Raw genomic sequence first — 6,000 nt, 5'->3', positions numbered from 1 at the left:
CCCATCGGGAGACTCATTTCTGTCATTTGTAACCCTCCTACATCCTCATAATCCTCCATCTAAGCTCTGTATATGAAACTGATAAATCACCCAGGACAGACGAAGCCACAGTGAGACAAATTAAGGCAAAAGTATATAAAAGGTACAGCGTCAAGATGACTTTCTCCACACGGTCGTATGTCCAGATGGAGCCACTTAACCCGAGTCAGGCAAGGACTGAGGAATATAAGAGCACGTCACCTTAAAGGGTCACATATGCTGTGTTTAAGCAGAATTGTAATTAACAGACTATCTGAAGTAGAATTGAGGATTTTTAACCCTCCTGTTGTCCTCAAGTCAAGGAAGGAAAAAGGAAGGATGGAAGGGAGGAAGAAGGATGGAAGGGAGGAAGAAGGAAGGAAAGTAGGAAGGGAGGAAGGAGGAAGGAAAGGAGGAAGGAAGGGAGGAAGAAGGAAGGAAAGGAGGGAGGAAGAAGGAAGTAAAGGAGGAAGGGAGGAGGGAAGGAAGTAAGGAAGAAAGGAGGGAGGAAGGAAGGGAGAAAGGGAAATAAGGAGAGAGGAAGGAAAGGAGGGAGAAGAAATGAAGGAAGGAGGAAAGGAGGGAGGAAGGAAGAGTGGAAGGACGGTGGGAAGGAAGGAAGGAAGGAAGAAAGGAAAGGAGGGAGGAAAGAAGGGAGCAAAGGAAATAAGGAAGAGAGGAAGGAAAGGAAGGAAGTATGAATGAAAGAAGGAAGGAGGAAGGTAGTGGGGAGGAAAGAAAGAGAGAAGGAGGGAGGGAGGAAGGGAGGAAAGGAAGGAAGGAGGGAAGGAAATAAGGAGGGAGGGAGGAAGGAAGGACAGAAGGAAGGAAGAAAGTGGGAAAGAAGGGAGGAAAGAGAGAGGAAGGAAAGGATGAAGGAAGGAAGAGAGAAGGAGGAAGGGAGGAAAGAAGGAACAATCAAAACAGACTGGGTCAGTTTGACCCGGGAGGACGACACAAAGGTTAATGTCTATTTCCATTGACCGCAGGTAAATAGCGATGAATTTAAATTCACAGGAAATGTCTTTGACGCAGAATAGAAACACTGCGGGTGAAATGAAGTGATGGATTTGAGGTAATCGTTACCAGCAGAGTATATTTGCTGTTGAATTATTCATCAAATCCGACACCGTATATCGTGCATATGTGACAAGGCATGCATCGGGAACAGAAGGATGGCAATGACAGACTGGAGAGAGCTAATATTTACCTGTAATGAATATTCAATTGGTGCACGGTGGAGAATACAGGTACGTTTTCAGATTTTTCAAATTGACCCCATCTGTAGTTCCTTCCTTCCACCCTCCTTCTCTCTTTCTTTCCTTCCTCTCTTTTTCCTCCCTTCCTTCTTTCCTTCCTCCATCCCCCTTTCTTCCTTCCCTCTGTCCTTCCTTCCTTTCCTTCCTTCTTTCCTCCCTCCCTCCTTCTCTCTTTCTTTCCTCCCCCTACCTTCCTCCCTTCCTCTGTCCTTCTTTCCTTCCTTCTTCCCTTCCTCTTTTCCTTCTCCCTCCCTCCCTTCCTTCCTTCCTCCCTCCTTTCCTTCCTTCCTTCCTTCCTTCCCTCCATCCTTCCCTCCTCCCTCCTTTCCTTCCTTCTTCCTTCCTCCCTTCTTCCTCCCTCCTTTCCTTTCTTTTTCTTCCCTTCCTTCCTCCCTTCCTTCCTTCCTTCCTTCCTTCCTCCCTTCCTTCCTCCTTTCATTCCTTCTTCCTCCCTTTCATCCTTCCTTCCTCCCTCCCTTCCTCCTTTCCTTCCTCCCTTCCATCCTTCCTTCCTCCCTCCCTTCCTTCCTCCTTTCCTTCCTTCTTCCTCCCTTCCATCTTTCCTTCCTTCCTTCCTTCCTCCCTCCTTTCCTTCCTTCTTCCTCCCTTCCATCTTTCCTTCCTTCCTTCCTTCCTCCCTCCTTTCCTTCCTTCTTCCTCCCTTCCATCCTTCCTTCCTCCCTCCCTTCCTCCTTTCCTTCCTTGACTCGAGGACAAAAGGAGGGTTAAATGTGCTTCTGTCCTTGAAGAGCACCTCAAGGCTAAAGGCACTCTATTAAAACCTGACTTGACCTGACCTTAGTTTTATTTGTTTTATAGTAGCAAAAGAATTGTGTTATCTTCACAAAAAAATCTAAATGTGATAAAGACACAATTTTAACTTACAGACAAAAATCCCAGAATCACTTTTCATCTTCTTTTTAAAAGTATTTATCAACTTTAAAGGAGACAGGACTTTGGCGGCTCTCTGCTCAAACATGGGGTTGTTGTCGTATTTTTACTTATTAAGTGATAAAAATCATATTCAAACCACTGCTCTCTCTTTGCTGTCATTGCCCTCTGAAGCGTGTTTTCTGATTTAACGCCGCATCTGTAGGTTGACATTGTTAGTTACTGCAATCTAAAGTCACTGAGAAAGACAAGAAAAGATTAATGAGAAAAGTTACGGTCATTAATTAAGTTTCAGAATGATGAAACAAACTTGGTTATGGTTAGAGAAAGATTTTGGTCTCTTGTGTTAAAGTCACTCTGTATGCTGAAGACTATGCTGGAGAGGCTCAACAATGTCAGCTGTCCATCAACAGTAACTGATTTGATTTTCAGTAAATATATTCTGGGGCTCTTCTGGAATATCTTTGCATGATTTTGCAATTCAAAAACCTCCTTATGTAGTTAGTACTGGCCCCTCGTGCAGGACCTGAGTTTAGCCATTGTCTGAAACAGGCCGTTTTTAGCTCCCGTCTCTTTAAGGCCTGCCTCCTGTAGGACTTCACTCATTCTTTTATTCAAAATAGAAAACGTCTCAACTGCATCTGCACAAATTCAAGCCTGAATCCGATTGGAAATATGCAAAGGAACAATATGAGCAACCGTGGCAATAAAGGCAACAGAGCGGGCCGCTGTTTGTGGGCAGGTGCAAATAATCTGTTCAGGGAGCGTTTTACATAAATTCACTTCAAGTTTTGGACCTTTAACGTAGACATCCAACCATAGACCGGAAAACTGTGATGTCACCCATTGTTTTGTGGCCTGCCTTATCAAAGGAGTTTTTTTCACCATCATGGATTTGACCATTACCATCTTTGATTTTTGGACCCAGAAGTGACCATATTTGAACGTGAGGGTGGAGCTGACACTAGCATGGTATATTTATACTCTATGATTAACTGTGATAATGCTAATACCTGTTTTTGCTGGTTAAAAAAACAAGTTTAAAACCATTAAATCAAATTGTACTTACTGGAAAAAACAGAACAGTCAAATCCTTAGAGGGTTTTTTAGTACAATGAATACTGAACAAGACATTTTTAGGCAACCAAACTGTTAAAATTAGCTTTCATGAACTGAAACCTCATTGTACAATAGCTGCAGCTCTGCCGATACTGAATCTGGGGTTACACCATGTTAACGTCACCTAATCAACGTTGTCAGTATGGCAGCAACTTCACTCACAAGGTAACCACATCCTAAAGCATACCCTACTTTATCAGCTGTTTTATATTAAATGGGACCATAATTTACAAAATAAACTTCATGCTGCATTGAATAAGACTTGACACTACCAATTGAGTCGATAAACTCATAAGGAAAGTGTTTATTTAGGTAGTAAATCAGGTGAGAAGTAGGGTCATTTTTCTATACAACTGCAGCCATTGGAGTCGCCCCCTGCTGGCCATTAGAGAGAATGCAGGTTTAAGTCATTTCCGCTTTGGCTTCACTTTTGATGCTGTGCTATCTGCTTGCATCTGACATTATGACTATAAAAATAATAGATAATCACAAAAATCATGTTAAATCCCCTTTAAGTGACAGCAATTCACTAGATTTTTTAGGCTCAGTAAGGTGTAAAATAATAAAAAAGCTTCTTTTTTTATCCATCAAATGAGTTTCTAAGTAATAAAAGGGGGTTTCTAACCATCGTCTAATATCTGATGACGCCATCTCATCGTCTACAATCTGTTTTCCACCTGTAGTCCACCTGTTTAACGGGTCGAATAGGAAAAGCATCATCAGGACAATGTGACGCACGAGAGCATAAAAGTAACACACGGCAGCGTCACCATCGACTGATCTCAGGAGGGGGGGAGGAGAAAGAAAAGATCATTCCCCTGTGAAATATTCTTTGAAGTTACAACAAAAGGATACAGTCGAGGCCTCCTGGGAATCCCCTCACTGCAGTGTCCTACACATTCATTAAATTCACTTTTCATCTCACAATATAGAGAAGGTGAGTGTTAAACATTGGCTTTATTTCCTCCACCGAATGATAAGGGAACCCTAAATCAGTCCCAGTAGTCACAGTAATCAGAGTATTTTGAAGGAAATCTTTCTCTATGCCACATAAAACTTCCTAATATCAAAGGCATGCCAGCTTTTTGTAGCCTGCAGAACGTTTATTCCAATCTAGTCTAGTAATATTTGGCGTAATTTTATGCTCAATGTTCCTTTTTAAAAGCACAGCTGCTCCAATAATTATATCTAAACATGGACTCGACACATCAGCTGCATCTGCTGCTCAGCAATGAGCAGTTTGGCTCCAATAGTCCTGGCTCTCATCTGCAAATGGTACTGGGACCGGAGAGTGCTTCTGGAGCAAGTAATGATAGGATAGTGTGCCACGGTGAAGAGAAGGGCTGCCAGCATCTGAGAGATCTGAATAAAGCAGAGAAGGATTCAAAGATTTGAAAAGGTGACATTCAAAGCAGATGTCAGAAGAAAATGATGTTTAAAGACTACAATTTGAAGATTATTTGAGTAAACCCGGTGAGGTGGCATTCACACTCGAATCCATTTCATGTCTTGTTCACTATTCAAAATAGTCGGGTGCATTTTATTCTGCAAACTGCACGCTGGTCTAACACATCTTCATACTGAAATAAACCACATAGGCCGATTATACTGGCACTTTAAGACGCATAGGAGCATTTTCTAACATGAGCAATAGGAGCGTTTTCTAATATAACGCCTCCATTAGCAGCAAGCTTTAAATAGTAATGATGTTTTATGGTGGGACAATGCTGTAGGTAAGGTCTGATTAGGGTTAAGGAAAGATCATGGTTTGGGTGATCTGCACTATACTTCTATCTATCTATCTATCTATCTATCTATCTATCTATCTATCTATCTATCTATCTATCTATCTATCTATCTATCTATCTATCTATCTATCTATCTATCTATCTATCTATCTATCTATCTATCTATCTATCTATCTATCTATCTATCTATCTATCTATCTATCTATCTATCTATCTATCTATCTATCTATCTATCTATCTATCTATCCATCCATCCATCCATCCATCCATCTATCTATCTATCTATCTATCTATCTATCTATCTATCTATCTATCTATCTATCTATCTATCTATCTATCTATCTATCTATCTATCTATCTATCTATCTATCTATCTATCTATCTATCTATCTATCTATCTATCTATCTATCTATCTATCTATCTATCTAGAAAGGTGGTTATGCTGTTATATTGACATCGTCTGAACTTCGTCACTTCCTTCGGTCATAATTATTACAGCTGCTTGATGAAGTTTAATCAAAGTTAAATCAGCAAGACTTCATCTTTTTGCATGCTCATGTCTCAGAATAACAGAGGGTATTCTGATCCCTCTCACAGCTCAATCGTAATTTCCTTGCTGTCATTTCTGGGGCATCAATTAAGATGTCCCCTGGTCACATCTAACCAGTAGCACTGTAACACACCTTCATTGTCATCACATTGCAGCTTTAAACAGGCTTCCTCTCTCTCTGCTTTAGTGCTTTCTTGATGATGTTTTGCACAACCCTCCACCTCCCCATCACATCTCAGTCTTCACAGATTCATCAGTGGTGCATCACTTCATCAACCTTCATCAGTCTGATCAGTCCCAGTCATCAGCACCACCACCAGTGTCTGGACTCAATCAGTGGGATCTATCTTGCTGCTGCTGCTGCTCAGGACTTCTAACCCTCCTGTTGTCCTTGAGTCAAGGAAGGAAGGAAGG

The sequence above is a fragment of the Scomber scombrus genome, chromosome 20 (genome assembly GCF_963691925.1).
Source record: "Scomber scombrus chromosome 20, fScoSco1.1, whole genome shotgun sequence".
NCBI classification, from domain to species: Eukaryota; Metazoa; Chordata; class Actinopteri; order Scombriformes; family Scombridae; genus Scomber; species Scomber scombrus.
This window is presented reverse-complemented; position numbering follows the sequence as displayed.